The sequence below is a fragment of the Gadus chalcogrammus genome, chromosome 10 (assembly GCF_026213295.1).
Source record: "Gadus chalcogrammus isolate NIFS_2021 chromosome 10, NIFS_Gcha_1.0, whole genome shotgun sequence".
Lineage (NCBI taxonomy): Eukaryota > Metazoa > Chordata > Actinopteri > Gadiformes > Gadidae > Gadus > Gadus chalcogrammus.
This window is the reverse complement of record NC_079421.1, coordinates 1,443,214-1,465,610: the sequence shown is the minus strand read 5'-3', so window position 1 is coordinate 1,465,610 and position 22,397 is coordinate 1,443,214.

Here is a 22,397-nt window from a genome sequence, read left to right as displayed (position 1 = left end):
TTGATGGTTCTTTTCCACCGTCTCAAGCCCTGCCAGATGCGTCTTGTTTCCTAAGTTCTAATCGATTTTTGATGCTTAAAGTCTGCCGATCCAACGGCGGTTGTAGCCGTCCCCAGATGACAGGAAACCTTGCTGCGCCCTGGTGTAGCGGCAGCGGCCAAAGGGCGTGATAAAGGTGGTCAGACGACGATCCGACACGCGCAGGGGCACACTATGGTAGCCGTTCCAGGCGTCCGGGACGGTTTTCCAGGTGTCCCCCTGGGATGCGAGGTGGAAGGGGGATTCAGTGGCGAAGGTTTCACGTTGGCAGAACTTGTTGAGCGGTGAGAGGTCCACGGCCCTGCGGGGGGAGCCATCGTGCCTCCTTGTGACTACGATGGCACCATGTCACTGGCTCGCCGCATGGCACACGTTCAATGACTCCAAGGGCTTCGACCCGAAGGAGGTCGTCGTGGACTCTTTGCTGCCAGTGCAGAGGCACAATGGCCGCAGTGTGGCATGCCTTCGGCGTGGCTGCTGGGTTCACGTACACCTCGACGGGTGGCCCCTCCATGCAAGGCAAAGCTTGATGAGGGCAAGTGTTGAATGTAGATGAGGCGTGTCTCTCTAGTAGCCAATCCCTCATCCGACCGTTGTTCTCCGGTGTGCAGGGGAACGGCATACCCTGAGGCCGTGGTGGAGGGCAGCCACTGTAGGCAGACCTTGTAGCATTCACATACAAGGGCCTGATCGGTGTGTTACGAGCGCCAGGGCCATTCTCGTCTCTGGTCCTTCTCCACTGTTACCCGATGGGGAGTCCGCAGGGAAGAGGCCGAGGCTAAGCAACGACTCGTAGGAGAGGTACATTGACCGAACCGAGCTGCTCACGTGCACCATCGAGCGGCAGGACGTATCACCACTGTCGCTGGGGGCTGTTGAGAGCCTAGCGAAGAATGCTCCCTCAATGGCTATGGGGGAGCGGTTGGCGGCCGACTAACAGGACGCAGGTCATCATGCGAGAATCCGCAGGCGAGGAACTCCTCTAGGGACCAAAGATCAGATTGTGCGCCAGTGTCTGCAATGGCGGATATGTTCACTTCATTGTCCGAGCCTCGGTGGCTGATGCTGTCCCGCGGTCTGACTGACCTGTCAACCGAGATGGTGATTAAGACTCGGGGGTGGTCTCTTAGCTTGGCCCGCCTCCATTCACCCCTGGAGTAATGGTGGTGCCCGAGCCTGATGGGTGTGGGACTACTGACATTGCTGTGCGTCGCACGAGTGCGGCGAAGGCCCCCGTTGGTTGACGGCTGTTGTCACCTCTTCTGTCGGCGGGCCCTATAGCAGCCGACACAAATCTGGTGCGGCTTGGTATTCCAACCGCCAGATCCCTCCGTGAAGACCTTAAAGGTGCTTTTAGAGCTCGGGCACGAGGCTTACCTAGCCCTGTCTGTTGGGGCTGGGGTCGTGGCGGAGCTCGGGCTCAGATTTTTCTGTAGGCACTGGAATGATGACATGGCTGACAGAGTGGACGACGGGAGAGCATTGCGGGCCACTTCCTTGCTTTCAACGACTGCAATTACATCGTTCACTGGTCTGCGTCAGAATGTCAGGCATCCCCAGTGTCTCACGACATATGTGTGAGTCATAAATCCCGTTGATTAGAACATCACGGATGATGTGGTCGGTATAGTCTACATCCTTGCCACACTCGCATACCGCAATATAGGCACATGTCTCCGCCTTCCCCCGCACCCTGGCGGTGAAGGCACGTTCCTGGTGCAACTGAAGCAGCTCTGTGCGCAGGACACATGTGGCAACCGGAATGACGGCTAGTGAACGCATGGCAGCGATCCGACGGGGGGGTTGGGATTGGCTTTCAACAGGCTGTCTCAGAGTTCAGGCCCAGTGCACTGAATCACGGACTTGTCCGTGAAATAACTGGAAAGGGGCGTGGGCAGCTCCGACGCCTGAGCCGGTGCGAAAGACATCCCAGCGATGGATGAACACGTTCCAGTCCTCTATTGATCAGCCTTAGGCCGATCAAGTTTCGGGATATGTGGAGTCGGGATTTGGGCAGGCGGGTTCAGATGGACAGGTCCGCGATTCGGAGCTTCCTATGTAGGTGAAAAGCTTTTTTGGGGGAACACTTTCCTATTAACTGTTGAGTCCCTAAGAGGTAGGTTTCTAAGGAAGTTGGCAACTATGCTTTTGTGAAACGAACACCAGAACTGGAGTTCATCTGAAGGAAATGACTCCTGTGAACGGGTGTGTTATACATTTAATGCTCAAATTAATCATTGCTCTTGACTTGAAAAGGGGTGTACTACAGCAGATTGATTTCTGTAGTACACCCCTTTTTGAGAACCTTTTGAGGGAAATTGTTATTCTTATTTCATTACTCACGCTTGGAAAGAAGGTCTAGAAAAAGTCAGGAGGATTTGGAAAATGTAAAGTGTTAATTATTGGTTATATTACCTAACATTGATAAGAACCATCTTCAATCGGTGTAAATTAGTGAATGTTAATAATGTTTTCTTTATCTCCATCCAATGTCTCTTAAATTAGATTAGAGTCCATAAATCAAAAATGTAACTCCAAGCCTAGAGAGGAATGGCGTTCGTCCCTGCTGGGTTCTCTGGTTGACTAACAAGATACTTTTTCCTCGTTAGTCCCTGGTAGTATAATACATGAACATAAATGCAGCTTGTTTTTCAGAGTTTGATGATGGTGTTCGAGTGCTAACATGTCTTTCTGAACGCCCACATGTTTCACACACTGCGTCCTTCTGGCAGTGTTAACTCTCTCACTACTACAGTTGTCCTGAGCAACATGTGCGTGGTATCTTTTATTTGGAATGGATAACTCAAACCTGTCAATGCAGTCCATTAACAAAATAAAAAGATGAACCAAACAGCCCTAGGTTTATGATTAATGTTTCCATCTGTGAATCCGTCTCTTAAATCACAGGCTAAACGGACCTATCTTTAAACATGCATGCATGCACGCACACACGTGCGCACATACATATTCCGACAGACTGCGGAAAACTAATATCACATGAAAGACCCTCATGCACACGCGCAGGTAAGCATCCACCCACACACACATACCTTGATGCCAAGGTGGAAAGATCCATTTGTTGTGGTGCCAATTTGCAGTGTGCTAGAGTGTCGTTGGAGCAGGGGACTAAAGATGTTCAACCTCCCTGTAGAGAGGAACCACTCTGGAGTTGGTTCTTTGGTTATCTTCCCTGCCTGGCGACATTAGCCCAGCGGTTGCTAGCATCAAGCTGCACAGGGCCCATAGAAGAATCACAGCTATTTTTCTTATTTACCATGTGTGCTCACTTGCTCGTTATTAAAAGTATGTTTTGAAATATTGACTTAATATAATGTTACGTTTTAATGACACACCTTTAAACTATAGGCTATCATGTTTATTTCTTTATTTTTATTGACTCATCGTTTTATTCGATTCTAAATGACACACTTAGTCATTTTGTAAGTTAACAAGACAATCATATCGAAATCTGATCCGAGTTACTCCTGTTCTGTTGTAATTTATTTAGAGAGAAAGCAGCTATTCACAAGCACAGCCCTCTTTTGTCAAAGATCTCACTTGTTTAGTTGTTGGTGTAGTTCTAGCTCTGCAGTTGCTGTGGTGCTGCTGCTATTAAAATAGACCCTGTGTGTCTGAATAGAAGATGATGATGTAATTACCTCCTTGCTTCCTGGGCGAGTAGACATTTCTGGAACAGCCTCCGGGAGCTTTTATTGTGAAATAATCCCATTAAATAAACAATCGGAGAACAGCGTGTGGTAAATGTACATTGATTATCAAAAGGAAAGGTAGGCCTAATTTGTTTGATTACCTCGTATTGTTGGGAGCGGTGCAGGTAGTTGGAGGGTCCTTTGTCCTCTTTAAGTGCCATAAAGCAAAGCAATTCCGTTCCCTAGAGTCTCTACCTGCTGGCAAATGCTAGAGCAAAACATTATTTCCATTGCACAAAGCAATACTAATAATAATTATAATCAATTATTGACGTGTTTGTGTTTTGCTCGTTCATGTATTGTGTCTTGTGGCGGCGTCTCTTGCGGCGGCGGCGGCGACTCTTGCGGCGGCGGCAACTCTTGCGGCAGCGGCGGCGGCGACTCTTGCGGCAGCGGCGGCGTCTCTGGCGGCCACGGTGGCGTCTCCGGCGGCAGCGGCGGCGGCGTCTCTTGCAGTAGCGGCAATGGCGTCTCTTGCGGCAGCGGCGGCATCTCTGGCGGCGTCGTCTCGGCTACGTCGTCTACGGCTATGTCATGGTCTAGTTTGGGAGTTGCCCGCATCCTCCACCAAATGTGGCAACCCGGCACGGTGAGCGAACCACCTCCTCCCAAACAGGACCCAACTTTGAGGAGAAAAGCCAAAAAAGGCCTGTTTAATCCAGAACATAACAAAGTCTCTCAAAACACAAATAACGTAAAAACCCGGGAGGCATCAACAGTCCCCTCCTTCGTGGGTGGACTCCCGTCACCCACGAGGACCGGTCTCTCCGTAGAGGAGCTCCAGGGCTGCGAGAGCCCCGAATAAGTGGAGAAGCAGGCTATTTAAGCCCTGCTTCTCCACCTGTTCCTCAGGTGCTCTTCATCTTCTTAATTGGCAACGGCCGGGTTGCCACAGTATGTGCATGCACGTTCTTGCATGTTACAACGATAACAATTCCCCTGCCTTTCTTTCTGTTTAATGCTAAGGTCCAGACCCCGAGGTATTGGTTGCCTTAAATAACTGAGCACTAGCTAACCGCTAATGAGACTGTAGCGTCTACATGAAGCACCTGGCGAGCGTTAGTCTCCACTCTGTCTGGTCTCCACTCTCGCTTCGATGGTATTGATTGTTGCATTCCGAACATTCAATACCAATATCATATTCTCTCGAGAATAGGGGGTTCCTTCGGAGTGAGGAGGGCTGGGCTCCTTTCGCGTGACCCCTCCCACTCCGCAGATAGTTCCTCTATGTTGAAGAGACCTCAATGTTAGGGTTCATCTCCGGTAGAGAATATCGATCCCTTTTGCCTAACAACTCCTCATCGACCTGCATCGCTCTCGCTCTCTCTCACCCTCTGTTGCTGTCTCTCTCCCTCTACTTCTCACTATCTCGCCGTCTCTCTCTCTCTCCCTTCATTTCTTTCTGTCTCCACTCCTCTCTCTCCATATCTCTCTCACTTTTGCTCTGCCTCTCTCCTTCCCTCCCGTCCTCTCTCGCTCTCTCCTTTGTCTCTCCCACCGCCCTTCTCCCTTTGTCTCACTGTCTCCCTCTCTTTCTGTCCCTCTTCCTCTCTCTCATACCTGGAGGCTGCCTGCTACTCCCTAGCTCTTTGGTTGTTTCCGCCTGGCAACAATATAGACATTTAGTTTTCTTCCTGAAAGCTAGCTGCCGATTGGCTGTGGAGTCCGGTGAAGTATCAGAACCTGATGGAAGACAATCTCCTCAGTGTCAGATTGTATCAGTTGGGATTGGTTTGACGCTGTACCAAACGGGGTGCTCTGCAGGACTTCATGTACTGGCTACCAGTGGTCTGTCTTTTTGTGGTTACACACTAAGCTAGATCAGCAATGAATAAAGCCTGTTATCCCGTTGCAATGATGATACAAAAACACTACACAAAAAAAAAGTCTTGCTAAATCACAGCAGGTTCCATCAGTTTTATCTAATGATTGGGTATTGATTGATTTATAAACATACATGACGTGTCCACTGCAGTAGGTTGAACGTATTTGTGGAAAACCTCATGTCTACATTATACACACAAAAAATGTGGTTTCAAATATTAATCTACAGTATGTACACAATTACATTCAAAAGTTTTTGTACACAATTCACTTAAGCCAGTTATCCTCTCAATGTTCTTCCACACTGATCAGCTGTACAGAGTGATTGATCACATGTCAGTGACTTGGTATGCTGATTGGACAGCTAGACAGGATTCAATCATTCCTCTTCCTTTCTAATCAAATGTCTCGTTGAGGGCTTTATCTCAGGAAACAGCTGTCAGACGCTCTAGCCAACCCCACATTCACCACTCAGGTTACATGGTTGAGCATTTGAGCGTTCATGTCGGGCATTAATATGCACTTGTCTGAGCAGAATGGTTAGAAAGTGCACTCAGGAAAGCATTCAAGAAAACACAAATGTACACACTATGAGCTGTTCAGGCTTATCAACACGCACACACACGTACACTTTTTTTTGCTTGGTTTGACAAGGATGCACATTTATAAATTAATAAAACGATTGTGTATTTAAATATTTACATTTACCAATTAACTGTAAATTACTAAAGCGAAGTTATAAAACAAAAGTCAAGAAGGCACGAAGATTTCACAGAACGTTTTCAGGATGCTCGCAGCCTCGAAGAGGTAACCAGTGAAGATGTTATGGCAGTTTATTACCTCCAAACACATTGAGATTTACAGTGTTGCTTTGTGTGTGTGCGTCTGTGTTTGAGGAGGGGGGGGGGGGGGGGGCGCATTAAAGTTCAAGTTCAAGTTGGCAGACACAACACTATGTTCAATATTCCTAATATTTAGTATTTTACAACATTCATAACAATGAACTCCATAGGATAGTAGTTCTATCCAAACAAAATGATCAAGGGTTGATTCAGGATCATTCATTCATTGAGTTGACGTGCTGCTTCCTGTTGTTGTTGATGTTCCTTCCTGTTGAGAGATTTGTAATTTTCTCTTAGACTTGATGTGTCTTCCCGTTCGGTGCATGGGAGCTCAAAGCTTGAAAGCAACAGTTAATCTCCTTCTTTGATACAATGAGAGCCCCCTCTGCCATCTCAATCAAGCCTCCTCCTCTTCCTCTTCTCCTCCATCTCTCCTTGATTCCTCCATTCCTCCTCTCCTACATTTATATTCCTCACCGCTATCTCTCCTCCACCATTTTTCCTTCTCCTCCCCCATCCCTCCTCCTCCTCCATCTTCGCTTCCTAAACATAGGAAGCGATGTAGAGTGAAGAGCGGCACGTTAGGGACAATTTAGATTTCTATCGGTGTGTTCCTGCAAACGGAAGCACCTCGCTATTTAGAGAAGGCAATGTCTGTCTCTAGCACCTGTGGGCATTCACACTTGAAGACATTCACATCTCTGAGATTGACTCAATGCTTTGCATCCAATAAACGATATACTACTATTTATTCTAAGTAAGGGCTTTCTCATAGATAAAGCTGTGAATGATTTGTGATTGAATTTGTTTTGTGGTTGTGCCGTTAAAGTCATCTGTATGTATGATATTGTTTTGAGACTAAACACAGCTTGCAAAGCTGTCAGGCGACCTCTGACCCCGACAGTGTAAACTCTGTATAGGTTGTATACTACAGTGTGGGTTTTACGAGACCATATACAGTAGGTTGTATAAACCAGTGCAATGTAAAACGATACAGTATATGTAGCACTAATAGACAGTTTATTTTGTACTATCCAGTATAAGTGTGTAGAGTGCTTTGACTTATACTAAGTTTGATAAGAAACATTACAAAATTTGTGTTATTTAAACATCTTTTTTGGAGAGAGCGGTGAGGTAAATAATAACTTAACTTTCGTTCCATGTTATTTTTTACTCTGATTCAGTTATCAGAGCTATAAACACCATTCGCTTTGCCAGAGTTGCATAGCAACTGATCTCAAACCGTCAAATACAGGTGGAACCATCTTCCTTTTTTTTCAGATTCCTTCACTTTCAACCGGACAAAAAAAACTCTGCTTCCTGTTTGATGTCCATTTCCTGAAGTCTAGCAGGCAGAATTAATAACAATGATGCAGACGCTACAGTCTCATTAGCGGTTAGCTAGTGCTCAGTTATTTAAGGCCACCGATACCTCAGGGTCCGAACCTTAGCATTAAACAGAAAGAAATGCAGGGGAATTGTTATTGACTGTGAGGGGATGGGTTTCTGTTCTACTGCAGACGTTGTGCAAATTTGTATAGTTAATGTGTATCGTTTTTGTTCACATACAACATACATTTAACAGACATTTAAAAACATTCCGGCTACCATCCCAAATTCTTTACTACGAACTCCAAAAAAAAGAATAAGATAAACTGATAAAAAAACACGGCTTCAATCTCTTATGTCCTCCTGTATCTCTCAATCTCTCAGACAGAGAGGGCCACCACAAACCAACCGACAAAAAACAAACGATAAACTGTACTCATTTATAAACTATTCACCTAACTGACCAACTTACTGATATGCTACATAAACAACCAACTGATTCGCTAACCGACCAACCAACTTTAGAGCAACCATCAAACGTTCCTAAAGATAACCTCTGCTTTGTCTCATGGCTGGCTGATGCCTGCAGTCTTGTTTTCTTGTATTACTGTAATTATGTGATCTGGGTCTTCTCTCAAGTCCATCTCTTTGTCACTTTGTTCCACCGGGATCTTTATACACTGATGGGGAACACACAGCAGACTTACAATTACACCACCATGATCACCACCACAGAGTCTGACAGTCAGTCTTAGCGGGCCCTATAATAGAACTGTTGCGTCCAGTGAATTAAGCTTTATCGACAGGATTAGTCACGTTAGATGAGACCAGCAGTTGAGAGAGCGAGAGAGAGAGAGAGCGAGAGAGAGAGAGAGAGAGAGAGAGAGAGAGAGAGAGAGAGAGAGAGAGAGAGAGAGAGAGAGAGAGAGAGAGAGAGAGAGAGAGAGAGAGAGAGAGAGAGAGAGAGAGAGAGAGAGAGAGAGAGAGAGAGAGAGAGAGAGAGAGAGAGAGAGAGAGCCGAGCGCAGCGCCCCGGTTGGAAGAAAACAGCCAGGAGAAGGTGAAAGACACCAAGGTCATAGCAAAATCCCATCAGCCAATCACCAACCTGCTCTGCCGTTTCCGTGGTAACACATTCTGAAATACCCCAGAGAGATGTGAATAGTTTTATGTCACAGTCGTGAATAGGGAATATTTTACATTTGAATATTTCAATCCTTAACATTCTAATTAAATTTGACTTGTTAATCACGTCTGGATTATGATCACACACACACACACACACACACACACACACACACACACACACACACACACACACACACACACACACACACACACACACATTAGGGCCTTTGTTGTGAGATCATACAATCACGTTCATGCTGTAATTTACCCCTGACCATCTTCCTGTGGTGTCTGGTACAACATTTCCATTTTGTAGTTATTTATTTTCTCCAGTCTGGCAGTCCACAAACCCAGTGTGGTCCACTCGTTCTCCATGACTGGAGACCCCCACCGCTCTGCATTACGCTACAAAGCTTTTATCGACATTGAGACATTAATACACAGCAATCTACGGAGTGAGAGAGAGAGAAAGAGAGAGGGAGAGAGAGAGAGAAAGGGAGGCTTCAGAAGGGGTGTGCGCAGATAGTAAAGTGCACCCTTGTTATGTATGTGTCAAAACAACAAATGCGTTAAACGGTAAATGTAGTGTATAAGGGATACTCTGATTTCCCAGTTTTTAACAGTAGACCTCAAAAATATTTTGTGCTCATGCTCACGTAGAAAGTAATCTATTGAGTCGTGTTCCAGAGCACGATTGTCCGACTTTATTCGTTCTGCACCGAATGAAATGTAAACCCATGCATTTTTCTTGTTAAGATTAATTTTTGTCTAAGTTTGGTGAACTTAAGTCTAAGTTTGGTACCAAATTAGTCTGGTGCGAAGTGGAACATCAGTCATTCGATTCATCAGATGCATCATTAACTTTTCAGATTCATCTTCTGGTGATTTATCACGCAATTTCGGTGTTTCACCTTCATTCACTTTAGAGAATTGAGTCCTTTGAACTAACCAAGAGTGTGAAAACCTTAATTAGAAAAAATGTGGGTGAGGGAAATCAAAGCTTGTCCGACTCCTCCTTGAGAAAAGTCTCTTGTGGAACACCAGACGTTATTTCCTGGGCTTTTGTGTCCAACGGGAGGCTAGAGGCGAGATGTTCTTCAAATGGTTCACTGAGAATGAGATGCTTTAAGTATCCTTGACAATATACCTCCGATGGACTTAACGTCACCACACTTTGCATTCTTAGCGTTTCTGCTGAATTACCCCAGTTTGCCTCTCGGGGGTTTCCTGTCACAAGAGGAATGGAGACGTACAAAGAGAGGAGAGCCAGTGTATGTAGAGAGGAAGAAAGGTTCTCATCTAAAATATGCTGAATAGTTTCCCCCGCAGGGAAGAGGGTCAGCTGCATATCTATTCACCCTGTTTTCTGGCCTGACAGAAATGCTAAATGGAATCCTGACGCATCTCGTCTCTTCTTTTTAAAAGGAAAAACAAGACAAAGCACAAAAATAATATGCTTGGCATGAAACAGTCCCAGTCAATCGGAGGTCTAGAGTTTGATTAAATGTTTTTCAGGAGATCATAATCGGGTCTCCATCGTTGGATATTGTCTGAGCAGAGATGAGATGCTCGGCTGGGTGTTGCAACGCTTCACAGGGACGAGCCAAAGGGTTTGCTGTGAGGTTGACGCCTGCTGAGGAGGCGTGCGTCAGCTCCTTCGCTCCCGCAGCTCGGTGCACGTCAAACACACCCGTGGACGCGTGCTCCTCTCCTCTCAACACCTTGATTTGGACGGGGTTCAGGGGTTGCTTCGGTAGCTGGAGGAGGGGAAGCAGGTGAAGATGTACAGCAGACACCGGAGGGCTCTGCATGCTGATTTGCATAAGTTAGAGGATCTTGGCGTTGAACCTTTGATGTGCCCCCCCCCCCCCCCCCCCCCCCCCCCCTCCTCCACTTGCCTTCCATAATTCCCCGCCTCTGCCTTTAATTCTGTTTCTGTAAGACTTGTTTGCATTTGCCCCCGTAAGAAACACAACCTTGGGTTGTGTCTGTGATTCCATACCTTAAAGCTGATGGCATACAATATGATAAGATATTAAATAAGATGAAAATTCGTAGAACTGTAGAATAGTAGTAGAAAAGTTAAGTTATAATTGAATTGAGTTGGGTAGATCAGAAACATTTGCCACATCGATCTCTCAGCATCTCGTAGGTAATCTGATGAATGTTGCCAACTAGCTTCCATGCTTATTCTACTGAATCTATGGTAATGGTGTGTGGTGGTTTCGGTCCTCGCCAAATAAAATGGAATGTATTAACACAATAGAAACAGATGCACAAGGCCTCTGTGTCTTCTCACTTATTTTGTCCCAAGTATAGCTTAATTAAACCGAGCTAGGAATTTCACAGCTTCAGGGCTGGTTTTCTAATTTGAACAGAAATAAGAGCGCAAGATTGCCGTAGAAATCGTTTTAATGACTTTAATGACGTCTACAATGGCCATTGTATCAAATCATTGACGTGAAGCAGGACATTTCTCCAGCGAGGGAAACCTGTTATTGTTGCGTTTTATGAGGGGCCGCCTGGGACATAATACCTACTTGGTCTTCCACACACTATTATAATCTCGCATATACGCCACTATACTCATACACACACACTATTATGCTCCTTTTGTTGGTCCGTAGTGTGTGAGGGAGCATATAGTTGGGTATGTGAGAAAGCATAGTAGTGTATGTGAGAGAGTATAGTATAGTCGTGTATGTGAGAGAGTATAGTAGTGTGTGAGAGAGCATATACAGTAGTTGGGTATGTGATATATTTTGGTAGTGTATCTGAGAGAGTATAGTAGTGTATGTGAGAGAGTATAGCCTTTTTATTTAAACAACACTTAAATAACTATTAACTTAATGTAACATTTAATAACAAATAATTGGAACTTTGTCAACAGATTTGAACAGAGTGAATAATATTTAAGTATAGCAAAATGAATAAATAAATAACCAAAGATTTCTCTATTTTCTGTTACAAAAGAATACTGTAGAAAATTAAATGGAATTGAACTCCATCGAACAAAGGATCAAAACACCATGTCAATGAAGTTATTCTAACACAAACTAAATTAAATAGCTCCCCTTTCCTTCTGAGCTAGCAGACTTGAACTTGTGCTGCAAACCAAAAAAAAAAATAAACAGCTTCCTTCACCAAACCTGAATGGTGGATTTAAGAGATTTTTTTTAAAAATAATGAAGCACAGCATCATGTCCACATTGTCTGGTGAGAGGCCTGCTCTGTGTGCTGTGACAATGTCCCCGCTCCCCGGCAGTGGAGAACACTCTCTCACTGGGGACAGGCGTGGCTGCGACTCCTAGAAAACGTTCAGCCCACTTGGCTAAACGTTGTCCTTGTCCTGCCACCACACGAGTGGGTCCGACTCCACTGAGGGGCTCTGCACCGATCGGTAATGTTGTACCTCCTCTTCCACCACCTGAGAGAAAGGCTTGGATGGTGTTCCATGTTCCGCTGGAAATAAGTCTCCAAACAGTGCAGCCGTTGGTGCTCTTTGGAGGAGGAGGACCATCTCTGGCTCTGGCTCTGGTACTGGTACTGGCACTGGTACTGGTACTGGTACTGGCACTGGTACTGCTGCTGGAGGCCGGCTCTGATTCCTCCTCTGTCTCCTCGCTGGAAGTCTGGGCCTGAGACAAACACACAATTGAAACATAATATTGTCCGATCAAATTAACATCAAAGTAAAATAAGGAATCCAGTAATGCAGGATAAGATTACAGTATAGCCAGTTTAATAAAGTCCCGCATTATCATATGACCATGTGCATTTCAATTATAGGCCTAGCCTAACTGATTTAAACAGCACTTTATTGAAATTAATTATATCAATATTAAAAGTTAACTAGATAATGCATTTCCTGCAGAAAATGCGGTGAGTGCTGAAGTACAAAGTGAGGTTGAAAATATTTTTTAATAAAGCTACATAGATTAAGACATGAAGGTTAAATGGCTTAAATCAAGCAAAGGTCAAAAGTCTAAATGGAGTAAACAATGTAAACATGCACACCATTCAAGAAAAAGTTAATGGTTGGCAACAAATAAAGTGACAGCGGAATGAAAAGCGCAAAGCATTGCTAAAAATGCAGAAATGTTAAAGGTCAAGTGTGTGTGTGTGTGTGTGTGTGTGTGTGTGTGTGTGTGTGTGTGTGTGTGTGTGTGTGTGTGTGTGTGTGTGTGTGTGTGTGTGTGTGTGTGTGTGTGTGTGTGTGTGTGTGTGTGTGTGTGTGTGTTTAAGAGAATAGCGAGCCGATGTGTGATTAAAAGTAGCCCAAGTAGTCCTTTATATTTTTCTTCACACTCCTGTCTGTGAAGGCTGAGAAAACAGCAGCCTGCTCGAGTTCCACCTAGTAGAAACATCCTGGACCAGCTTGTGTGAGGGCAACTTCAGCATCTTCTGTTTGTCCTTTAACACAGCTGCAGCTGTTGGGCTCTTGTGAAAAAAAGTGACAACTTTTCTGAGTATTCGGGACATCTGGTTAACGGCCATTCCTCTCTGCGCACCTAGATTGACAGTGTGGGCAAAGCACCGAATATGTGGGGAAAATCCGGCTGCTACGACAGCATTGGCTGACTGGTGATTTTCCATTCTGCCATAGCCTGTCTCAGGATTTCGGTCAAATGCTCACTTGTGTGACTCTCAAACACTGCCCGTGTTTGAAGGAAAGGGTTTGCCATTTGCCATTGGTCCGTGTTATAATGTGCAGTTATGGTTAAGTAACAGTCCGTGGCACGAGACGTCCACCCATCAGTGGTGATTGCGATGGGGTCAGTGCTTCTCAATTCTTCCTCTAACCTACATTTTGCTTCTTTGAGGAGTTGTGGAAGCACATTTTGAGAGAAATGTGCCCGGCTTGGCAGTTCATAAGGGGGCTCGAGCAGATTTAGTAAATTTCTGAATCCCTCGTTCTCGACCACAGAAAGGGGGCGCATATCCAGAGCCATAAATAGTCCAATTGCCCTTGTTATCTTTTGTGCTCGGTCCGAATAAATTGGCAACTTTGTTTGGAATAAATTTGTCAGAGTAGACTGCTGTTGCTGGGGTTTCTTGGCTCCACTTAAGTTAATTTCGGGATGGTGCCTTTGGATGTGCATTTGCATAGGAAGTGTTACCCGTCACTTGAAGCGTTTTAAAACACTTACGACAAATGGTACAGGTCTTGTCGAAAAGAAGATTGCCATCCTTTTTTTCAACCGGGTAGCTGAAATGCTGCCATACTGCTGACCTAAATGTGCTCGGAGGCAGTGGCAGACTCAGACTGTTTGAAGGGCAGGGGCGAAAAATAAAAAGGGCATATTCTGCACAACATGGGGCCAATCCAGCGTGCAAAAAGCTATGAAGCATCATGTATGGCACTTTCTCTCGTATTCAACACTCTAGAGGGCACTTTTTTTCAACCACGGAGGCACTGTAAGGGCATTAAGAGGGCACTCGTTGAGGCACGTTATCGAAGGCAGACCAGAGGGCACCCAATAATTTTTTTCAAATGTAAAGGGCCAACACAGTCTCACGGAAATATGTGACACTGTCACGTCATTTAATCTATTCATTCGTGATCTGGGACACGTAATTTCAATTTCTTCGTGCCAAAAGCACAAATTTCTAACAATATGACAGCTTTTGGCCATTTCTACTTTCACCTTTGATTCTGAGAAATTGTGACAATTCACGGATATATTTAATGCAGGTGCGCTGCTCTGTAGGCAAACCGAGACGGAAAAAAAGGCTGCTTCATCTCTTCTTTTTAGAATGAGTTTGATATTAGTGCTTTTGGCACGAAAAAATTGAAATTCCGTGTCCCAGATCACGAATATATAGACTAAATTACGTGACGTGATTCCATGAGACTGGGTTGAAAGGGCAGCCAATAAGGCACTTTCTCTCGTATTCGCCACTCTTGAGGGCGCGGTCGCCCGGTTGTTGAGCTAAAATGTTTGCAGGCAAGCGTCAACTGATGCAGTTAGAGGATAGTTGCAGGTAGGCAAAAAAATCATCAACTAGTTTTGTTGTTTAGGCTTACGTATTTAAAAATATTAATGTTGAATAAATAATAGTAATTTGAATAGTTTGGTAGCACTAACTAGAAAAAAGACAGTGCCGGTCAAAGTGACCTGCATAGGTTTCGTTTTCATGACATGCCGGTCAAATATCCTATTATCGCTTCTTAATAGGCTATGTAGCTTAAACAACAACATAATCAGGCCGTATAGAATGCAACATGTTTAATAGCCTAACTTTCAAATACATGGGAAAAAACGATGATGAATGTCTGATTCGCAATAACGAGGCATTGTAGTACGAGGTGTGTGTGTGTGTGTGTGTGTGTGTGTGTGTGTGTGTGTGTGTGTGTGTGTGTGTGTGTGTGTGTGTGTGTGTGTGTGTGTGTGTGTGTGTGTGTGTGTGTGTGTGTGTGTGTGTGTGTGTGTGTGACGTCAGCGAGTGAGTGGACAAGCGAGGAGAGTGAGCGGTAGCGTGTGTGCGTGTCATGGTCCGCTCCTGATTTTCCCGTTCACCTGCCTGCCACGCTGATCTCACCTCATTAGCTCAACCACCTTCACCTGTGCTTCCTCTATCAATCCTCTCTCTCTAATCAATCTCTGCCGGATCGTCTCTCGACACTCACAGAGCTTTCCTGCAACTCCAGAACTGTTTCTCCAACGCTGATCATCGGTGCAATCCATAAACCTTTGGACTGCCCTGTCACCATTGTCAGTCTGTGCACTTGGGTTCTGCCTAACCCTCCCGTTAAAGCGTGGTAGTCTTTTTTTATTACCGGACAACGGAAACCCTGCCACTAGCAGCTCATATCATGTGGCTGGATCTGGACTGGAAGGATAATGGGAGTTAGGAAGGGTCTGTCGCGCTTCTGCCTTCTGCCACCGCGAGACAGGTTCATGGCTCTGAATGTCGGGATTTCGGTTCGATACGCATATCGTTACCAAGTGTAACAGCTATGGCAGTTTCTTATCGAACTATAGTGAAATAAAGCACGGGCTTGTGTGGGGGACAGGGAGAGAAGGCGGGGTGTGAGGGCAAGATTGCTGATTGGCTACCTTACGTGAGAGTTTAAGATGTTTTATTTATTCATTTTTACCAGAAGAATACGTCATAGAGAATAAACCTCTCTTCAAGTTACCTGGCCAACTAAAACAGTCGGCAGGGTGGAGGGGGGATATTAATATCGAAAGTCATTTCGGGAGGCTCAAGGAGGAGAGATATATTATGTTTGAGCGTGTGTGTGTGTGTGCGTGTGCGTGCACACGCACGCACGCACAAGTGTGCAGTAACTTGTCCGAAAGGCCTACTACTATATAGTAGTAAGATTAGATGTCAATATTTCAGATTTTTGCAGAAGACCTCCTCAAAAACTCATTCAATTTGAACGGGAGCATTTCTTTACGTGCTCCACAGAACGAAACGTGAGAGAGAGAGAGAGAGAGAGAGAGACTTTTGACATTTATTTCATAACTCGGCCATGTGTTACCTCAAAAAACATACATCATCTTTTCCCTTTGTTACGTCAAACCAAAAGGAAGAAAAAATAAAAACATTGTCTTAAAACTGGAAAGAGATTCCATCAGTGGAGTCCACTGAGCATGTGACTCCACCAATATACCTCCGCTGGTTGAAGCACAAACACTCAGTCATTTTATAGTACGCAAAATCAGCTGCCACCCTGGTCCTGACCATCACTTTAAACACCCCCACTAAATCCTTCCCATTGCCCTCCTCCTTCTCCGGCTCGAGAAGGAAATTTGCCAGTGTACATTTTCCTTTCTCTCCCTTATGTACCGCAATGAAAATACGAGTTTCCCCAACCATGACTGCAGAAAAAATAGGGATTTGCTGCATATGTGATAGAGTGACTTTCTGTCTACTAAGGGCAAAAACTAAATCAGTAAGACCATTAAAGGTCAGCAGGTGTCCCTCTCCTCTAGATACACACTTAGGAGATATCAGAAGATCAGGGAAAACCACCCGTTCTTGTATTCCAGCTACCACGCTGCTTGCTGCAGCACTGAGACTGGTCGGGAGCGAGACTCTGAGCCTGTCCAACCGGTCAGCCACCCGCCGCAGTGTTACGCGGCTCAAACGTAACAAAGAAACGGGGCAGGAGACAGTGCGAACAATCAATGTTTCTTCATTTAATTGCGTGAAAAGCATGAATCAAAACAGATCTTGACAATCATAGTGCAAAGCACAAATCAAATCTCCCGCCCGCCGTCTCTCCAGGCCAGGTCCAGTCTCCTCGGTCCAGTCTGGGCACTGACCTCCACTGCCAACTTCCACCTTCCGTTCTCACAGCTTAGCAGGTGTCCCAACTTGGTCAAGCCTGCTCCCGTGAAAGCAGAGATCAAGCTATCCCCGACTCTCTCCTGGGTGGGCATGAGAAAATAAAAAAAGGGGGCTCTACTGTAACATAATGTTCATCTGGTTTTCTAGAGACAGTTAGTATATTGCATGCTTCCAGGACATATTTATAGAAAAAAGGGAGTTGAAACCCTTGTATCCATCGATTGTCTGTCCAGGGGAAAAGCCCCAAAGGAAACCCAAAGCACACTGTCGGGCGCATAGAGGAGACTATGGGCCGTCTGTAGTCTCATAGAAGCGACCTTACTTGCTTGGTGAATCAGTCCCTGCCCTCCTTCAGCAACTGGCAGGCACAAAACCCCCGGGGCCAGCCAATGATACCCATCCCAAAATAAATGTACAAAATCTTCTGGAGACTACAGAGGAGGGAGACAGGGGGGTCAACTACGAACGCTCTGTGCCACAACATCGACGGCGCCAGGTTATTGACCACCAGCACCCGCCCTGTACATGAGAGCTGTGGTAATATCCACCTCCACCGTTGCAACCGAACTGCTATTTTCTCTTTCATTCCCTCCCAGTTCTTATCCATATATGCAACAGTTCCTAGTTGTACCCCCAAAAACTTAAAACCATCCAAATTCCAGACACAACGTTGTGGCAATACCGGTGATGTTGAGTCCTGCCTGTCTCCAATTAAAAAAGGAAAAACATTTCTCCCAGTTGATCTTATCAGATGCAGCTCTTTGGTAGGTTTGTAAAACCTGAGAGAGCACCTTCACATCCTCCTGCGACTGCAGAATCACAGTTACATCATCCGCATAGGCTGTGAGCGACACGGTAGGGGCCTGTGGAATCCCTGGTGCAGCGACGCTGCCCAGGCGTGCCCTCAGCATCACAAGGAGAGGTTCAATAGAGATGGCATAAAGCAGCCCAGAGAGGCCCCACCCCTGCCGTATGCCTCTGGAAACAGAGAAAGGGCTAGTGAGTGAGCCGTTTATTTTAAGGATGCTAAAAATGTCTTTATATAGCAGCTTGATGAGGCCTAGGAAAACTGTACTAAACCCAAAAGCCTCTAAAGTCGTAACAGAAAGCCGTGGTCGAACCGATCAAAAGCCTTCTCCTGGTCTAAGGAGAGAAGGCTATGAAGGTTATGATGTCACGAGCCAGAAACAGGTTATCAAAAATCAATCGATTTGGAATGCATTATGTTTGATCACTATGGACCACTGAGCCTACTACAGCCTTTAACCTATTGGTGAGTGCTCTGGAGTAAACCCCGAAGCCGCCGCATGGCGCCGCCATTTGCGCCATTTCGAATTTCAGCCGCCACCAGCCAATAATTGTATGAGCCACAATAAGCCGCCATCTGATAAACTTTGGCTGAGCCCGCTAGAATTATTTGCATCAAGTAATAATTCCATCACGTAGTAGGGCTTTGACTCTGAATGTGAATGAAGTATTGATTAGACAGCGATTTATTAGAAACCTAATAAACCGTTGGAACATGCAAGACCGGTAACCATAGCAACGCCGGTAAACAAACCTCGAAAAGCCCAATCCAGGTCTTACTGAAGGCATTTAATGGTCAAAATATTATTAATAAATATTCGAATATATTTGAATATTAATAAACAAACGATCTTCGAATAGGATTTTTGGGAAAAAGCCAAAGCCCTATCACATAGAGTCATACACACGAAAAATGTCAGCCATTTGTAGCCATGAAAAATTTGGCGGCTGCAGCAGCCATTTAGGTTTTGGCTGAGCCGGCTAGCCAGCCCATAACTTCATCAGCCAGCCATTATTCTCAAAACACATGGCTTCGGGGTCTACTCTGGAGAAGATCTTTGTGTCCACGCATAGGAGAGAGACAGGGCGCCAATTTTTGAAGTATCCCAAATCCCCTTTTTTTTGGCAGCAAAGCCAGGACTGCCCTACGAAAACTTAAAGGTAGACTTCCCTGTCCAATAGACTCCTGGAGGACGGTATGCAGGTCTGGTCCTAAAGGAGACCAAAAAGCCTTGTAGAACTCCCCCAACAGGCCCACTCAGGGCCTCCTCCTCTCTTATCGTGGTAAATCTTGCAGGAGCTCACCCCCCGCTGATTCATCACAATCCTCAGCTCTAAACAGATCTTCATAAAACAACAATGAAAGTGACCTGATGTCTGCTGGGTCAGTTGTCTCTCTTCCACCAGGGAGCTTGAGACACTGCATGTGTTCAGTATTTGACGTCCACTTCTCTTGTCCAAAAAAAAAAATTCCTACCACTGGCCTTAGCAGATATAAATAAGATCTCTTGCTCTAGATCTTCAAGTTTTGTCTTTACAGCTCGGGTTGAATTTGCTGTGTATTGTTGACAATGTGATCTGGACTTTCCCAAGGTCCTACCACTGTGTTGGGGACTTGTGTTGTGCTTCCTCCACTCTTCAGGTCTCCTTAAAAAGGTGAAAGAACTCACAAACCCCTGACCTTGAAGTAGCCTAATGTTAAAACACCAGTATGGGCTTTTCGGCTTATATAGTGCTCGGGGTTCGTTTGGATCGCCTGACGTGGCCATCTTACCCCGCGGCAAATTGTTTGTTTGCAGCAAAACTGCTGCTGGCGATGCGCCAAAATGGTCAAAAGTTCCCTTTTTTTTAACAATGTTACACTTGGTTTTATACAGCTACTTTTTTATAGACTTCCACAATAATTTAAGACTGGCCATGGCCATCGCAAACTCAGGCGGCCACGCTAACAAGCGACCAAATTACTTTTTGGTGTGAACGCAGCATAACGGAATCGCTGGAAATTTCAGAGTGAAATGACAGCGCAGTATTTTGAGCGCCAGAAGCTACCGCTTCTTCTGTCAGCCAATCAGGAACTGATGAATCAAACTCACCTCTGTTTCAGTCAAACTCCCACACACACCTAACAATACTCTCACAAACAAGTCAAGTCAAGTTTTATTTATGTATCCCATTTCATACACAGAAAGGTTGCCCAATTTGCTTAACATAGGCATGAAAAAATCACATAGATTAAAATATCATATCATGAAAAAGATCAATAATTTAAATAAAACGAAAACATGGAAATTAATTAATAACAAAACACAATACACAAAATGAAAAAATAAAATACAACACACAACACAAGTAAGAAAAATATTCTAATGGAGCACAGGTGCAATAGTGGGTTAGTGAAATGCATCTCCAAACAGTTTGGTTTTTAATCTGGTTTTAACAATGGAGATGGTGGGAGAAATCTTGATATCTAGGGGTAGCAATATATTATTATTAAATTATTCTCTCTAGCACACACTACTATATTCTCTCACATAAACAACTATACTCTCTCTCACACACTACTATTCTCTCTCAAACACACTATTTTATTCTCTTGCATAAATAACTATACTCTCACATACTCTACTATACTCTCCCACGTACACTACTATACTCTCTCACATACCAAACTATATGCTCTCTCACATACTACTATACTCTCTCACATACCAAACTATATGATCTCTCACATACATGACTATAAACTATCTCATACATTCATATATAAGGAGTCTAATAGTCTGTGTGTATATGAGCATAGATGTGTATATGCAGGTTTACAATAGTGTGTGTAAGACCAAGCATGAATTATGTCCAAGGCGGCCCCTCATATAATTTCATTCCTTTCCTAGTTGCACAATTGACCTATTCAGAGATGGCAGGCGCATGATAAGGTACCGAGGTAGATTTGGCGCGCATTGCCTGTTGTTTCGGTGAGTGGCAGAGAATGTGCCTTCATCACATGTCATCCAGAGGGCTTCTGGGAGAGAGACTGCATGCTATTTATAGATCAAGATGCCATCTATTCAAGAAGGGAAAGAGGGCTGGAGGGATTGAAAGTGACACTCTCTGTTTTTTGCAACAAATAATCATATTCATTATGTAAATCGCAAAATATGTATTCAGTCACATTCAACTTTAATGTTAGCTTAAAATGTATTAAATATCAGTGCACATTTTGGGCACTTACCCTAAGTGAGCTTACTACCCCCAGAATAATGCACCCACATTTTCTTTATAGACGAAACTTGAAACCTGACCCTTCTGTGCTGACCACTAAGCCACCATGAAAGCAAGGCAAAATGTCATCGTTTGAAAATTGAGTTATCTTGTTTAAAGTTATTCGTGAATTGGAAGGATTTTGTCTTAGCAGCAAGTAATAGATCTGAGAAAATTATTGTTTTCCCCCGGGAACAGCGAAGCCAAAGTTTTGAGAGGAACAAGTTTCTCTTGATGGGAAAGAAATCTACACTTCAGAGAGAGAGAGAGAGAGAGAGAGGGAGGGGGGAAGAGGGAGAGAGAGAGAGAAATGTTGAGTTATTGGTTGTGTCATCTTGTTGATTGGGCATATGGTTTGGTAATTGCGCTCTCCTTTCATGTCGGCTGTTTGGATTGTAGACATACAGGAGGATTCCTCTGGCTGGAATGAACCCACCCACACTCACTGCCTCTCCCATTCGCCCTCTTTTTATCCTCACATTGCATCCTCTCCCCTGTCCTGTCTCCACCTAACCCTCCTAACCACTCATCTCTTTGTGCATAACCTCACTCCCCCCTACACCCACTTTCACCTCCTCTCCTCTCATGTCCTTCCCTTTTATCTCTTCCTCTCTCCCGCTCCTGTCTCCTCTCTCACCCTACATGTACAACAGACCTAAGATCCTTCCCCTGGCCACTCATAACGCCATTGGTTAAGATCAGTGCACAGGTATTATTGCAGATGTTTCTGTGATGTTGAGCTGATGTCTAGCATACAACTGCATCTGATTCAGGATCAGATGCAGTTGATGATGACATGGGAATTGTTTTTGAACTTGAGAATACTGCGGACCAGTGTAGCAATAACCTATATTTAATTATATGCTTATAGTAGTTAAAGTGGTTAGCTGTTGTTAGGGATACCAACAATTTTAGAACATAATAGAATTTCGGGTTTCATAATGGATGATCTGAAAATAATGGTAGTCTGTTTCATGGCGATTTGGGCAGAATTTCCATGATCTTTCTTTATGTTGCAGACCGCTTTTTTTGTGGCAACATGCGAAATGAGCAGGGCTCTCTGATATTAGATAGCCGAGTATGATGGTTACCCTTGAAAGACGCATGAGGCAGTGACACAGAGAAAATGACATATTTTGCTGTATTTAATATAAGTT